The sequence below is a fragment of the Panthera uncia genome, chromosome X, assembly GCF_023721935.1.
Source record: "Panthera uncia isolate 11264 chromosome X, Puncia_PCG_1.0, whole genome shotgun sequence".
Lineage (NCBI taxonomy): Eukaryota > Metazoa > Chordata > Mammalia > Carnivora > Felidae > Panthera > Panthera uncia.
This window is the reverse complement of record NC_064817.1, coordinates 36,682,245-36,700,036: the sequence shown is the minus strand read 5'-3', so window position 1 is coordinate 36,700,036 and position 17,792 is coordinate 36,682,245.

Sequence of the window (17,792 nt, the reverse complement as noted above, 5' to 3'; positions counted from 1 at the left end):
TTATTTTTGAGAGACAGAGACAGAGTGTGAGTGGGGGAGGGTCAGAGAGAGAAGGAGACGTAGAATCTGAAGCAGGATCCAGGCTCTGAGCTGTCAGTACAGAGCCCGATGTGGGGCTTGAACTCAAGAACCATGAGATCATGACCTGAGCCAAGGTCAGACACTTAACTAACTGAGCCACCCAGGTGCCCCTGTTTGTATCTATTTTTGTATTTTTTTTTCTATTTTTTCCATTTGTTTGTTTTTAATTTACAGTAATTTTTTGTTCTGACATTTACTTCAAGTATTTTGTGTGGTGAGGATGAAAACTGATTTTGTTCCTAAATAGCTGGTAATTTTCTGGCTCATTTTGCTGATTAATTCCTCCTTTTGGTCATTGATCCACACTGCCACCTTTATTACCCATTACATGACTATCTGTCAACAAAATACAGATTTATTGACTGTCAAGGAATTCTTGCATTGGTTAAAGAAAGGTTTAATCATTGCCCCTTCATGGTGCATATTAAAAAATGTTTATTTGGGATTTCTGCTTCCATTCAAAATGAAATAACAAGAACACGTGACTTTTTTTGAAGGGAAAAAAATACATATGAAACAATAGTTTTCAAACATTGGACATTAGTGCAGAATGGTAATCCCTGAGAGATTGTAAACGAGCTGAGTCCCATGACTGCCCCCACTTGCTGCTCAGAGAATTTCCTGGCAACAATGTGGGGAGGGGGAAACTTGATGAAGCCCGGTGATCTCCTTGAGTTGAGTTTGCAGGACAGATTACTGAAGAAGAGAGTCTCCAAAAAGAGTTTTCCAGAAATCTTCAGAGGGCCCCCTTGACTCTTCAACTGAGAGCTGATCCATGCATGTGCAGAAGGGAACTACCAGAGGCTGGGGGGAAGAACAACCCAAGAATAGCAGGAGAAAATCTCCAGAATTCACACAAGGTCACGAATACTTTGTGTTCCCACCAGCCAGAGAGGCATAACTCATAATTCACAGGGCATCAGAGAGTGTAGTTACATGGAATTGACTGACTAACTCATGAGACAAAATGAGACCTATGCTAAAGGTTACCAGGTCTCATCTAACAAGCCTTAAGACAAAGCCTCACAATTATCATCTGTTTCCAAATCACTTAACTACATACGAGAACAAAGCTCACCACGTTTTGGGGGGAACACGAAAGTAAGCAACCACTAATAAGGTAAAATTCACAATGTCTAACAGCCAATCACAAATTATCAGGCATTCAGAGATGCAGGGGACTATGAGCCTAAATGAGGAGAAAAATACACTGATCAAAATGTATCCACAAATGGCAGAGAAAATAGAATGAGTAGACAAGGATGTTAAAACTATTATAGCTATATTCCATGTGTTGTAAGGTAGAAGATGGCCAAGCATATTAAGTACAGGTATGGAAGAAACAGAAAAGGCTCAAATGGAATGTAAGGGATAAAAATGGAATTTTTTTTTAACTTTTTAAAAATTTACATAGAAATTAGTTAGCATATAGTGAAACAATGATTTCAGGAGTAGATTCCTTAATGCCCCTTACCCATTCAGCCCACCCTCCTTCCCACAACCCCTCCAGCAACCCTCAGTTTGTTCTTCATATTTATGAGTCTCTTCTGTTTTGTCCCCCCTCTGTTTTTATATTATTTTTGTTTCCCTTCCCTTATGTTCATCTGTTTTGTCTCTTAAAGTCCTCATATGAGTGAAGTCGTATGATATTTGTCTTTCTCTGACTGACTAATTTCACTCAGCATAATACCCTCCAGTTCCATCCATGTAGTTGCAAATGGCAAGATTTCATTCTTTCTGATTGCCGAGTAATACTCCATTGTATATATATACAACATCTTCTTTATCCATTCATCCATTGTTGGACATTCGGGCTCTTTCCATACTTTGGCTATTGTCGATCGTGCTGCTATAAACATGGGGGTGCATGTGTCCCTTTCAAACAGCACCCCTGTATCCCATGGATAAATGCCTAGTAGTGCAACTGCTGGGTCATAGGGTTGTTCTATTTTTAGTTTTTTGAGGAACCTCCATACTGTTTTCCAGAATGGCTGCACCAGCTGGCATTCCCACCAACAATGCAAAAGAGATCCTCTTTCTCTGCATCCTTGCCAATATCTGTTGTTGCCTGAGTTGTTCATGTTAGCCATTCTGACAGGTGTCAGGTGGTATCTCATTGTGGTTTTGGTTTGTATTTCCCTGATGATGATTGATGTTGAGCCTTTTTTCATGTGTCGGTTGGCCATCTGGATGTCTTCCTTGGAGAAGTGTCTATTCATGTCTTTTGCCCATTTCTTCACTGGATTCTTTGTTTTTTGGGTGTTGAGTTTGATAAGTTCTTTATAGATTTTGGATACTGAACCTTTATCTGATATGTCATTTGCAAATATCTTCTCCCATTCTGTTGGTTGCCTTTTAGTTTTGCTGATTTTTTCCTTTGCTGTGCAGAAGCTTTTTATTTTGATGTCCCAGTAGTTCATTTTTGCTTTTGTTTTCCTTGCCTCCGGAGACGTGTTGAGTAAGAAGTTGCTGCAGGCAAGATCAAAGAGGTTTTTGCCTGCTTTCTCCTCGAGGATTTTGATGGCTTCCTGTCTTACATCGAGGTCTTTCATCCATTTTGAGTTTATTTTTGTGTCTGGTGTAAGAAAGAGGTCCAGATTCATTCTTCTGCATGTCACTGTCCAGTTTTCCCAGCACCACTTGCTGAAGAGACTGTCTTGATTCCATTGGATATTCTTTCCTGCTTTGTCAAAGATTAATTGGCCATACGTTTGTGGGTCCATTTCTGGGCTCTCTATTCTGTTCCACTGATCTGAGTGTCTGTTCTTGTGCCAGTACCATACTGCCTTGATGATTAAAGCTTTGCAATACAACTTGAAGTCTGGGATTGTGATGCCTCCCGCTTTGGTTTTCTTTTTCAAGATTGCTTTGGCTATTCGGGGTATTTTCTGGTTCCATACAAATTTTAGGATTATTTGTTCTAGCTCTGTGAAGAATGCTGGTGTTATTTTGATAGGGATTGCATTGAATATGTAGATTGCTTTGGGTAGTATCGACATTTTAACAATATTTGTTCTTCCTATCCAGGAGCATGGAATCTTTTTCCATTGTTTTGTGTCGTCTTCAATTTCTTTCATAAGCTTTCTATAGTTTTCAGTGTATAGATTTTTCACCTCTTTGGTTAGATTTATTCCTGGGTATTTTATGGTTTTTGGTGCAATTGTAAATGGGATCAATTCCTTGATTTCTCTTTCTGTTGCTTCATTGTTGGTGAATAGGAATGCAACCGATTTCTGTGCATTGATTTTATATCCTGCAACTTTGCTGAATTCATGAATCAGTTCTAGCAGTTTTTTGGTGGAATCTTTTGGGTTTTCCGTATAGACTATCATGTCATCTGTGAAGAGTGAAAGTTTGACCTCTTCCTGGCCAGTTTGGATGCCTTTTATTTCTTTGTGTTGTCTGATTGCAGAGACTGACTTTCAATACTATGTTGAATAACAGTGGCGAGAGTGGACATCCTATCTTGTTCCTCACCTTAGGGGGAAAGCTCTCAGTTTTTCCCCATTGAGGATGATATTAGCGTTGGGTCTTTTGTATATGGCTTTTATGATCTCACGGTGTGAGGTGTGATCCTTCTATCCCTACTTTCTTGAGGGTTTTTATCAAGAAAGGTACCGTATTTTGTCAAATGTTTTCTCTGCATCTATTGAGAGGATCATATGGTTCTTGTTCTTTCTTTTATTGATGTGATGAATCACATTAATTGTTTTGTGGATATTGAATCAGCCCTGCATCCCAGGTACAATCCCACTTGCTCGTGGTGAATAATTTTTTAAATGTATTGTTGGATCCAGTTGGCTAATATTTTGTTGAGGACTTTTGCATCCATGTTCATCAGGGAAATTGGTCTATAGTTCTCCTTTTTAGTGGGGTCTCTGTCTGGTTTTGGAATCAAGGTAATGCTAGCTTCATAGAAAGAGTTTGGAAGTTTTCCTTCCATTTCCATTTTTTGGAACAGTTTCAAGAGAATAGGTGTTAAGTCTTCCTTAAATATTTGGTAGAATTCCCCCGGAAAGCCATCTGGCCCTGGACTCTTGTTTTTTGGCAGATTTTTGATTACTAATTTGATTTCCTTACTGGTTATGGGTCTGTTCAAACTTTCTATTTCTTCCTCTTTCAGTTTTGGTAGTGTATATGTGTCTAGGAATTTTTCCATTTCTTCCAGATTGCCCGTTTTATTGGCATATAATTGCTCATAATATTCTCTTATGATTGTTTTTATTTCTGTTGTGTTGGTTGTGATCTCTCCTCTTTCATACTTGATTTTATTTATTTGGGTCCTTTCCTTTTTCTTTTTGATCAAACTGGCTAGTGGTTTATCAATTTTGTTAATTCTTTCAAAGAAACAGCTTCTGGTTTCATTGATCTGTTCTACTGTTTTTTTGGTTTCAATAGCATTAAGTTCTGCTCTAATCTTTATTATTTCCTGTCTTCTTCTGGTTTTGGGTTTTATCTGCTGTTCTTTTTCCAGCTCCTTAAGGCGTAAGGTTAGGCTGTGTATCTGAGATCTTTCTTCCTTCTTTAGGAAGGCCTGGATTGCTATATACTTTCCTGTTATGACCGCCTTTGCTGCATCCCAGAGGTTTTGGGCTGTGGTGTTATCATTTTCATTGACTTCCATATACTTTTAATTTCCTCTTTAACTGCTTGGTTAGCCCATTCATTCTTTAGTAAGATGTTCTTCAGTCTCCAGGTATTTGTTACCTTTCCAAATTTTTTCTTGTGGTTGATTTCGAGTTTCATAGCGTTGTCATCTGAAAATATGCACGGTATGATCTCGATCTTTTTGTACTTACTTAGGGCTGATTTGTGTCCCAGTATATGGTCTATTCTGGAGAATGTTCCATGTGCACTGGAGAAGAATGTACATTCTGCTGCTTTAGGATGAAATGTTCTGAATATATCTGTTAAGTCCATCTGGTCCAGTGTGTCATTCAAAGCCATTGTTTCCTTGTTGATTTTTTGATTAGATGATCTGTGCATTGCTGTGAGTGGGGGGTTGAAGTCTCCTACTATTATGGTATTACTATCTGTGAGTTTCTTTATGTTTGTGATTAATTGATTTATATATTTTGGTGCATCCACATTTGGCGCATAAATGTTTATAATTGTTAGGTCTTCTTGGTCTATAGACCCCTTGATTATGATACAATGCCCTTCTGCATCCCTTGATACAGTCTTTCTTTTAAAGTCTAGATTGTCTGATAGAAGTATGGCTACTCTGGCTTTCTTTTGTTGACCATTAGCATGATAGATGACTCTCCATCCCCTTATTTTCAATCTGAAGGTGTCTTTAGGTCTAAAGTGGGTCTCTTGTAAACAGCATATAGATGGATCTTGTTTTCTTATCCATTCTGTTACCCTATGTCTTTTGACTGGAGCATTGAGTCCATTGACGTTTAGAGTGATTACTGAAAGATATGAATTTATTGCCATTTTGATGATTGTAGAGTTGGAGTTTCTGGTGGTGTTCTCTGGTCCTTTCTAATCTTTTGTTGCTTTTGATATTATTTATTTATTTATTTAATTTTTTCATCTTTTCTCCCCTCAGAAAGTCCCCCTTAAAATTTCTTGCAGGGCTGGTTTAGTGGTCACAAACTCCTTTAATTTTTGTTTGTCTGGGAAACTTTTTATCTCTCCTTCTATTTTGAATAACAGCCTTTCTGGATAAAGAATTCTTGGCTGCATATTTTTCTGATTCAGCACACTGAATATATCCCGCCACTCCTTTCTGGCCTGCCAAGTTTCTGTGGTAGGTCTGCTGCAAACCTGATCTGTCTTCCCTTGTATGTTAGGGAGTTTTTTTCCCTTGCTGCTTTCATGATTCTCTCCTTGCCTGAGTATTTTGTGAATTTGACTATGACACGCCTTGTTGATGGTCGGTTTTTGTTGAATCTAATGGGTGTCCTCTGTGCTTCCTGGATTTTGATGTCTGTATCTTTCCCCAGGTTAGGAAAGTTTTCCACTATGATTTGCTCACATAACCCTTCTACCCCTATTTCTTTCTCTTCCTCTTCTGGGACCCCTATGATTCTGATGTTGTTCTTTTTTAATGAGTCACTGATTTCTCCAATTTTTAAATTGTGCTCTTTTGCCTTAATCTCCTTCTTTTTTTCTGCTTCGTTATTCTCTATAAGTTTGTCCTCTATATTGCTGATTCTCTGTTCTGCCTCATCCATCCTTGCTGACTCAGCATCCATCCGTGATTGCAGCTCAGTTATAGCATTTTTAATTTCATTCTATTTTTTACTTCTTTTATCTCTGCAGAAAGGGATTCTAATCTATTTTCAACTCCAGCTAGTATTCTTATTATGATGATTCTAAATTCTGGTTCAGACATCTTGCTCGTATCTGTGTTGGTTAAAGCCCTGGCTGTCGTTTATTCGTGCTCTTTCTTTTGGGGTGAATTCCTTCGTTTTGTCATTTTGAAGGGAGAAAAGGAATTAATGAGGTAGAAAAATTGAAATTAAAAAATATTAAAATTAAAAATTAAACACACACACACACATACACAAATCGAATAGATGATGCTAGATCCTAGGTGTGTTTTGGTCTGGGTGTTGAAAGTGGTTTGACAAATTACAGAAAAAAAAGGGAGGGGGGAAAAAAGGAAATTGTTCGAGAATTTTACAAAATGAATACACTGAAGTAGACTAAAATGGGATGATGGGGATAAAATAGAATTTGAAAAAAATATACACAAAAGTAAAGAATATGGTAGAAAAAATTAAAGAAAAATATTTTTAATAAAAATTAAAAATAAATATGCATTTTTTTGTTTTCTGTATTTAAGAAAAAGGAAAAGAAATGAAAAAGAAAAAGAGAAAAAAAGAAAAAAGAAATCGTTTGAAAATTGGAAAAGTGAATACACTGTAGTAGACTAAAATAAAATGATGGGAGTAAGATAGAATTTGAAAAAATTTACATAAAAGAAAAAATATAGTCATAAAAATTAAATAAAAATATTTTTAAAAGAAATTGAAAATAAAAATGAAGTTTTTCTCTTTCTGCATTCAAGAAGAAGAAAAAAAATGAAAAAGAGAAAAAAGAAAAATAATGAAAAAAAAGGAAATTGTTTGAAAATTTGAAAAGGTGAGTACACTGAAGTAGATTAAAATAAAATGATGGGGACGCCTGGGTGGCTCAGTCGGTTAAGCGTCCGACTTCAGCTCAGGTCACGATCTCGCGGTCCGTGAATTCGAGCCCCGCGTCGGGCTCTGGGCTGATGGCTCAGAGCCTGGAGCTTGCTTCCGATTCTGTGTCTCCCTCTCTCTCTGCCCCTCCCCCATCCATGCTGTGTCTCTCTCTGCCTCAAAAATAAATAAACGTTAAAAAAAAAAATTTTTTTTAAAAAAAGGAAAAAAAATAAATAAAATAAAATGATGGAAGTAAAGTAGAATTTGAAAAAATTTACACAAAAGTAAAAATTATAGTAATAAAAATTAAAGAAAGATATTTTTAATAAAAAATGAAAATAAAAATGAATTTTTTTCTCTTTCTGCATTCAAGAAAAAGAATTGTAAAAGAGAAAAAGGAAAAAGAAAAAAAATTGAATAGATGAACCTGCTAACAGATTGAAGTAGGATTGAAATTGCTTCGTTTTCCCTTAGAGGTCAGTCTACGTAGCTCTTTATAGTCCGTAAATTAAGCTGGCGGTGAGACTTGTGTTCTTGAAGACGGCAGTTGGCCCAGTTGGGCGGGACTCAGTGTAACACCTCCGCCCACCACTAGATGGCGCTGCTAGCCTACTGGGGTGGATTGTTGCCGGGCTCATAGGTGCGTATGTGCATGCGAGGGAGCAGTGAAAATGGCGTCACCCAGCTACCCAGTCTGTTCCCCCGGATTGGCAATCGAGCACCCGTCCTCTGTCTTCAGCTTTCGTCCACTCCCCACTTTTACACTATCCGTCACCCAGCCTCAGGTAGTACCTCTCTCCCGAGTTTTGTCTCAGATGCGACTGTTTTCCCTGGCCCCTTGCTTCTGAGGGACTGCGGCTTTGATCTGCTCCGCCCCTCTGTGGGAGGGTCTTACCGAGCAATGGCCGAATGCCGGCTGCGCCCAGGAACGCTTGTGGGACCCTGCTGCTGCCGGTGCCCAGAGACTGCGGCCGGGTGTCAGCCCGCCCCACAAAAACTTCGGGAGGTAGTGTAGCAGCAGCGCCTCAGGGATTATGGAAAATCACAACACGCATCTGGCCCCAGGCTTCACCCTTCATGACCTTTTTCCGGCACCAGCGAATGTGGCCGTTCTCTGGGTTCTGCTGGGCCCAGGTGGCCTCACAGCCTCTACCAAATGTCCTTCCAGCAGTGGAACCGCTTTTCCCCGTGTGGCCCGAGAACCTCCCGGACCCCACTCTGCTCCTGGGGATTCGCCCTTCCCACCAGAGCACCGCCAGGTATCGAGCTGTGGAGTTGCAGCCTCTGCGCTCCCCTTGTTTCCAGTCTTAATGGAATGTAAACCCTCTCCATTCTCCTTTCTCCCTTTATAGTTTAGTCCCTGCGTCTGTTTCCAATTTTCCACTTTCTCTCCAGCTGCTTTTGGGGAGGGGTGCTTTTCCCGTATTCTCCCCCCTTCCCCAGTTTCCGTCCTCTCTCTGCCCGCAAAAGCATTTCCCTACCTTTTGCGACTTCTCACTCCCCAAGTTCAGCTCTCCGTGCCGCACACCTGCTGAATTCTGTGGTTCAGGTTGTGCAGATTGTTGTGTTAATCCTCCAATCAGTTTTCTAGGCATGTAGGATGGTTTATTGTTGGTCTGGCTGTATTTCATGGACGCGAAATACACACACAAAGCTTCTATGCTGTTCCCCCATCTTGGCTCCTCCTCCTAAAAATGGAAATATTTGAGGTGGAAAACACTGTACACGGGATTAACAGTACATTAAACTTTGCAAAGGAAAAGATTGGTGAACTTGACACACAATGATAGTAATTATCAACAATGAAATAGAAAAAGGACTGAAAAGATAAATAAAAATGACATACCAATTATGAGGAAAACAATAAACCCACAAATTCAGGAAGCTCAATGAACTGCAGGATAAGAAACATTTTAAAAACTACAAAATTTAGGGGCGCCTGGGTGGCTCAGTCGGTTAAGCGGCCGACTTCAGCTCAGGTCACGATCTCGCAGTCCATGAGTTCGAGCCCCGCGTCGGGCTCTGGGCTGACGGCTCAGAGCCTGGAGCCTGTTTCAGATTCTGTGTCTCCCTCTCTCTCTGCCCCTCCCCCGTTCATGCTCTGTCTCTCTCTGTCTCAAAAATAAATAAAACGTTAAAAAAAAATAAAAAAAAATAAAAAATAAAAACTACAAAATTTAGAACATAATCAAATTGCTTAAAAACAGGGATTTTTCTCATTCTCATTATGAGTTAGACTTTATTACTCAATTAGTAAATAGTAACTATATAAAAGTCTGAAAATTCAAATAAGCAGAAGAAAAAAGAATTGTAATTTTCATTAGCTATGACAAGTATATAAAAAAGACAATGCTTTTGTATACTTTTTATTGATCCCCTGTAATAAATTCACTCATTAATTATAATAATTTTCCAATTGATTTCCTTGGAATTTTCAGGAAAATATTATGTAGTATCCCAATAATGGTTATTTCAACATTTTTCATTAAAATGCTACCTCTCTTGGGGTGTCTGGGTGGCTCAGCCTGTCGAACATCTGACTTCACCTCAAGTCATGATCTCATGGTTGGTGAGTTCGAGCCCCGCACCAGGCTCTGTCCTGACAGCTCAGAGCCTGGAGCCTGCTTCGGATTCTGCGTCTCCCTCTTTCCCTGCCCTTCCCGTGCTTGCGCTCTGTCTCTCTCTCAAAAATAAATAAACATTAAAAATTTTTTTTAAACTGGTACCTCTCTCTTTTTATTTTATAAGTATACTATTATGGCAGCTATACTGACCAGTATTTAAAGCAGATTTTCTCCACCCTCTTTTTCCAACCAAAAAATTTAGAGACACTTTCTTTCTCTACTTTGGGTGAACATTATAAAAGGGAACCTCTTGTATAGATAGTCTTTAAAAATTTTGGCTATTTTTTTCACTTATTCCTTCTTTTGTCTTCTTATTTTCTTTAAATTTTCTTCTTAATGTTTATTTATTTTTGACAGAGAGAGAGAGAGAGCTGGGGAGGAGCAGAGAGAGGGGGAGACACAGAATCTGAAACAGGCTCCAGGATCTGAGCTGTCAGCACAGAGCCCGACACGGGGCTCGAACCCAGAGACCATGAGATCATGACCTGAGCCGAAGTCGGACGCTTAACCGACTGAGCCACCCAGGCGCCCCTTCTTTTTACTTTTTGTTTGCCACCTCTTTGTCTTTGTATTAGTTTCCTGTTGCTACATTTAAAAAAAAAAAAATTACCGCAAACTTATTGGCTTAAAACAACACAAACCTCTTACAGTTCCGGAGTCAGGAGTTTAAAGTCATCTGAATCAGGTGTGAGTTAGAGGGCATGGTCCACCCTGGGGCAAAATTCTTCTCCGTCTATGAATCTGAGAAACCAGACAACAAGCTAACTGCTTCCAAAAGTCAGTGGTAGAATATAACACAGGCTAGACATTCCCATTCCAAAAGGGAGAAATTGAAAGGAAAAAAGGGATCACGGGTCCCAAGGAAGTTCAAAATTCAACAGGAAAAAGTCCATTCGATTTCAAGGCTTGCGAATAAAATTCTCTGTGGCTTCATGCTCTGTCTTTCCTGCCCACTGGGACAGCCTTGACCTTTTGGCCCTGGGTCGCAGCCCTACCCACTGACCCTGAGTGATGGCCCTGCCCTCTGGAACTGAGGTGGTCCCGTTGACTCAGGCCTGTGTGTCTGTGGCTCTGCCTGTCTTCCTTCATGTTATCCCATCTCTGTCTCTTCCATTCCAGGCTGGCAGAGTTTCTGCTCGTGGAAAGTTGTCTAGTGTCCTCCAGGGGCGCCTGGGTGGCTCAGTGGGTTAAGCATCAGACTTCAGCTCAGGTCATGATCTCATGGTTTGTGGGTTTGAGCCCCGCGTCAGGCTCTGTATGGACAGAGCCTGCTTTGGATTCTGTGTCTCCCTCTCTCTCTGCCCTTCACCACTCATGCTCTGTATCTCTCTCCTTCAGATATAAATAAACATTAAAAAAAAGAAGTCCTAGCTAGTGTGCTAAGGAAAGGAACCAGAAAAAATATATATAAACATATGAAACAAAGAATTAAAGCTGTTTTTACATGCAGATGACATGATTGCATACGCGTGTACATAGCAAATATTTTTTAATGTATTTTGTATTTTTTATGTGTAATAATTTGTATATAGCAAATCTTAAGGATTCTACAAAAAGATGGGGACAACTAATAAATGAATTTAGCAAACCATACAATATAAGGCCAATACAAAAACATCAATTGTATTTTTATATACTTATAACAAACATTGAAACACAAAATTTGAAAAGAACACATGGAACAGTGTCAAAGCATGTAATATGCATAGAAATAAACTTAAAGATGGGGCGCCTGGGTGGCTCAGTTGGTTGAGCGGCCGACTGTAGATCAGGTCATGATCTCACGGTTCATGAGTTCGAGCCCTGTGTCGGGCTCTGTGCTGACAGCTCGGAGCCTGGATCCTGCTTCAGGTTCTGTGTCTCCCTCTCTCTCTGCCCCTCCCCTACTCATGCTCTGTCTCTCTCTGTCTTGGAAATGAATAAATATTAAAAAAAATTTTTTTTAAAGAAATAAACTTAAAGAAAAATACGGAAGCTTTCTTTGCTACAAACTATAAAACATTGCTGACTGAAATGACAGAAGGTTTAAATACATGGAGACCAATATTTTCACTGAAGAGGAAACGGAATATTGTTAAGATGTCAATTTCCTACAAATTGCTTTATAGATTTAATGCAATCTCAATCATAATGATAGCAGGTTTCTTGTTCTGAGTCAAAACGGACATGCTGACTCTAAAATTTACATAGAAAGCAAAGGACATAGAATAGTCAAAGCAATTTTTTAAAATAGAGGAAAGTTGGACAACTTAACACAGTTTGATTTCAAGGCTCACTATAAAGCTCATCCAGTGTGGTTTAGCATAAGGATAGATAAAAAGATCAATGGGATATAATAGAATTCAGAAAAAGACTCATACCCATACAATCAAGTGATTTTTCAACAAAAGCACAAAGTTTATTTAATGGGGAAAGTAAAGTATATTGAATAAGCTGTTCTTAAACAATTGTGTACTTCTATGGAATAAAATGAACCATATCTTGTACCTCATCCTGTGCCTGAAAATAAATTTGAGATAGCCTTAGACTTAAACGTAAAATCTAAAGCTATACAGTCTCTAACACATAAGAGTGTATCTTCATAACCTTAGGCTAAGCAACATTTCTGATGGAGGACACAAAATCACGAATCATAAACCATCAAGGATAAAATTAATAAATTGGATTTTATCAAAATTCACAACTTTGGCTAATCAAAATCTACCATTAAAGGAGTGAGAAGCCAATTCATTGACTGGGAGAATATACGCATGATACATATATATGATAAAGACATATTCAGAATATATTTTTTAAACTCCCAAGAAAATTTGTAATGTATTTGATTTAGTTCTATATATCCCAAATGTCACAATTTTAACCTCTAATCAACATAAAAGTCATTAAGGGGCATCTGGGTAGCTCAGTTGGTCAAGCATCTGACTCTTGATCTCAGCTCAGGTCATGATCCTGCAGTCGTGGGATTAAACCCATGTAAAATATTAAAAATATATATTATGTATATGTATATGTACCTATATGTCATTAAGGAGGAATTTTACACTTTTTTTGGTAGAAAGTCTTCAAAATCCAGCGTGTATTTTCCATTTACACCATGTCTCCATTTGGGCTAACCACATTTCAAGTGCTCAACAACTACCACATTCAACAGGCAGATCTAAGGGATAAAGACATTTTTTTAAAGCTTATTTATTTATTTTGAGAGACAGAGTGTGCGCGTGCGAGCAAGGGAGGGGCAGAGAGAGAGAGAGAGAGAGAGAGAGAGAGAGAGAATCCCACTCAGGCTCCGTGCTGTCGGCACAGAGCTGGATGTGGGGCTTGAACGCACAAACCATGAGATCATGACCTGAGCTGAAATCAGGAGTTGGAGGCTTAACCGACTGACTCACCCTGGCGCCCCAGGGATAGACATTCTTCATCAAGACTTGAAACTCAGAAACCACTGAGCACAATATAGATATTTTGACTATATCTTGGGACAAATGTTACCTGAAAGAGTTAGTAATGAAATTTGAACAAATATGTGCAATATGGAGGGCAGACAGAAGGTCGATGTCTATTACAAAGGGCTCTTATGATTGGACAAGAGGAGTAGTCAAAGGATATGAATAGACAATTGACAGAAGAGCAAATATGAAGACCCAACAGATGCATGAAAAGATGCAAATTGAATTAACAATGAGATTTCACTTTGTTCTATCAACTTAGCAAAAGTTAAAAGGCTTAATAACAACTACTGCTCTCATACACTGCTGTTCAAAATAGAAAAGATTAAAGCCATTTTAGAAAACAATCTGGCGACGTTTCTTACATTAAAAAATGCATATGCCCTTCGACTGAATGCCTCAGTCTTGGAAATCTCCTCCTTAAAAATAAATTACCGGTATATAAGGATATCTGTGCAAGGATGCTTATTGCTGCGTGGCTCATGGAGATAAAACACTGGAAACAAATGGAATCAAAAGGGGGAATCGTTGAATATATATTATGTCCATCCACTATAGACAATTATCTAACCATTAAGAAGAAGGTACCACTTGATTTGAAGGGATTTTTATAGGAATGTTAAGGAAAAAGATGATACAATAGTAGGAGTGTAATACGATCCACTTTTAATAAATAAACAATGATAAACACCCAAATGTGTGTATGTGTATATACGATTATGTAAACTTGGTAAGAAATATGGACGGATGCATACTAAGTAGTCAACAAGGTGCGTGTGTGTGTGTGTGTGTGTGTGTGCGCGCGTGCGTGTAGGAGAGGTGATTGTGGGTCAGGGTAGACAAAGGAGGTTAATAGAGGAGCCAAGCAAAAATGGGAAAGGCAACAAAAAGTTGGCATTAATAAAATACGTGCATCTGAAAACATACATGAATTGGCATATGATTTTAAAACATATTTTTAAAAAGAATGTTATAAAGTTTTGCAGGCTTCATATCCATACTTAAAACACTTTTGGGATTTGAAGTTCACTCCTACAGATGTCTTTTGTTTTGAGAGACTTGAGCTAAATAAAGGAAACACTGTTTTCCTCTAAGAAGGATTTCAGGACCATGTAGTTCATAACTTCTGATCTTAGTGCCAAGAAAATATCAGAACCTCAATCTATGAAATCCACCCTTTGTTTTATGTCCTCATATACCATCCCCTACCCCCATTGCCTTGTTTCAGGCATAAACCTCTGGCCAACTTATTTTAAAAATGTTTGTTGTTGTTATGAACAGAATTAAATATTCTATGGCTGTTACTGAAGCCACTGAAAGACAATGTAATGAAATTTGTCCCAGATAAAATTTTTCATTGCTTTGGATGGTTTGGGTCGGAGCAATTACCTTGAGAAATCAAATAAGCAAGCTCTGTTTTCCCTCTAGAATTTAAATAACACCTGCTTTTTCTCAGAACAGTTGGATCAAGCCCTGTCATATGCTATTTACTATAAAGAGGTCCTAGATATGAAGCATCTTGGGCACTGACGTAATTCAGAATGACTTAAAGTGCACTCACTGAAAGAAAGGTCTTGAATCAACAGACTGGCTCAGGAGCATAGGAAACACACAGGAAGTATTTAAGTTTGACGCCCACAGGACAATGTACTAGCTGCTGCTCCTCACACCCCCAAACTCAAGTGAACAAACAAACAAAGCCAGAAGGCTTCTTAAGGGGAAGTGAGATTCTCTGGGGTATTCAAAGAAATGGAGGGACTATTCGTCACTGTTTTTATACGGAAACGAGAGAAGGATGTGAAGAAGAAAGATAAAAAATAGAATTCAGGCACAACTGTTTAAAATCTAACAATCCTGGAAACCTGCTGCTATTGAAACTGATATATGATATTTATTGGGTTTTTTTAATGTTTATTTATTTATTTTGAGAGAGAGCATACATGAGCAGGGGAGGGACAGAGAGAGAGAGAGAGAGAGAGGGAGAGAGAGAATCCCAAGCAGGCTCCACCCTGTCAGCGCAGAGCCTGACGCGGGGCTCAATCCCATGACCGTCAGATCATGACCTGAGCCAAAATCAAGAGTCAGACATTCAACGAACTGAGCCCCCCAGGCGCCCCTGAAACTAACAGATATTTGAATCTCAGCAACTAGCAGTTTTGTAGAAAGTTAACTTCCAGTTTAATTATGTCTCTTCATCCAGAATTCTAATCATACTGCAGGGGTTAACTTGCCTGCGAATCTAAATATGTGGGACCTTATAAATCAAAATATTAATTTTGTGAATTCATTTGTCTTTAAGGTAATACTCCAATGTGTCTGGACTGTACATGTCAGTGAACTGTGGAACTACATGCACATGTTTCTTTGTGCAACATTTACATTCGTCTTTATGCCCACCAAGTGCAGGTAGGGTCAGAAAGAAGGTGCATTGGAGCGCTTGGGGGGCTCAGTCAGTTAAGCGTCCAACTTCAGCTCGGTTCATGGCCTCACAGTCCATGGGATCGAGCCCCACGTGGGGCTCTGTGCTGACAGCCCATAGCCTGGAGCCTGCTTCGGATTCTGTGTCTCCCTCTCTCTCTGCCCCTTCTCCACTCACACTCTGTCTCTGTGTCTCAAAAATGAATAAATGTTATAAAAAATGTATAAATATTGAAAGAAAGAAAGAAAGAAAGAAAGAAAGAAAGAAAGAAAGAAAGATGCATTCAGCTGACCCCAAATAGTACTTTCCACTGGAAATGTATACTTAAAAGCTAACTCTTAAGTGAGGTGCACCAACACTCAAAATAGCCCCAAATTCTGGGCATTCCAAGTAACTTTAGTTTTGTTGATTGTTTCCTTTGCTGTGCAGAAGCTTTTTATTTTGATGTAGTCCCAATAGTTTATTTTTGCTTTTGTTTCCCTTGGCTCAGGAGACATATCTAGAAAGAAGTTGCTACAGCTGATGTCAAAAGAGTTACTGTCTCTATTCTCTTCTAGGATTTTTACGGTTTCAGGTCTCATATTTAGGTCTTTAACCCATTTTGAATTTATTTTTGTGTACGAAAGATTGGTCCAGTTTCATTCTTTTTTATGTTTCTGTCCAGTTTTCCCAACACCATTTGTTGAAGAGACATTCTTTTTCCCATTTGATATTCTTCTCTGTTTAACCATGTTGAAGATTGATTGACTATGTAATTGTGGGTTCGTTTCTGGGTTTTCTATTCTGTTCTATTGATCTATATGTCTATTTTTGTGCCAGTATTATAATGTTTTCATGACCGAAGCTTTGTAATATAACTTGAAGTCTGTAATTGTGATGCCTTCAGCTTTGGTTTTCTTTTTCAAGGTTGCTTTGGCTAGTCTGGGTCTTTGATGGTTCCATACCAATTTTAAGATTGCTTGTTCCAGCCCCGTAAAAAGTGCTGTTGATATTTTGATAGGGATTGCATTAAATGTATGGACTGCTTTGGATAGTATAGACATTTTAACAATATTTGTTCTACCAATCCATGAGCATGGAATACCTTTCCATTTCTTTGTGTCATCTTCAATGTCTTTCATCAGTGTTTTATACTTTTCCAAGTATAAGTCTTTCAACTTTTTGATTAGATTTATTCCTAGGTTTCTTGTATTTGGTGCAGTTGTAAATGGGATTGATTCCTTAATTCCTCTTCCTGCTGCTTCATTATTGGTGTATAGAAATGCAACAGATGGGGCGCCTGGGTGGCTCAGTCGGTTAAGTGTCCGACTTCAGCTCAGGTCACGATCTCGTGGTCCGTGAGTTCGAGCCCCACATCGGGCTCTGGGCTGACGGCTCAGAGCCTGGAGCCTGCTTCCGATTCTGTGTCTCCCTCTCTCTCTGCCCCTCCCCTGTTCATGCTCTGTCTCTCTCTGTCTCAAAAATAAATTAAAAAAAAAAAGTTAAAAAAATTTAGAAATGCAACAGGTTTCTGTACTTCAATTTTGTATCTTGCAACTTTATTGAGTTCGTTTATCAGTTCGAGCAGTTTTTTGGTGGAGTCTTTTGGGATTTCTATATAGAATATCATGTCATCTGCAAATAGTGAAAGTTTTACTTGTTTCTTGCTGATTCGGATGCCTTTTATTTTTGTTGTTGTTGTTGTTGTCATTGTCTGATTGCTGTAGCTAGGACTTCGATTACTTCGTTACATAAAAGTGGTGAGAGTGGACATCCCTGTCTTTTTCCTGACAGCAGAGGAAAAGGTCTCAGTTTTTCTCCATTTAGGATGATATTAGCTGTGAGTTTTTCATAGATAGCTTTTATTATGTTGAGGTATGTTCCCTCTAAACCTACTTTGTTGAGGGTTTTTATCATGAATTGATGTGGTATATTGCCAAATGCTTTTTTTGCATCTATTTAAATGGTCATGTGGTTCTAAGCCTTTCCTTAAATCTTTTTTTTAAATGTTTATTCATTTTTGAGAGAGAGAAAGCATGAGCAGGGGGAGGGGCAGAGAGAGAGGGTGACAGAGGATCTGAAGCAGGCTCTGCACTGACAGCAC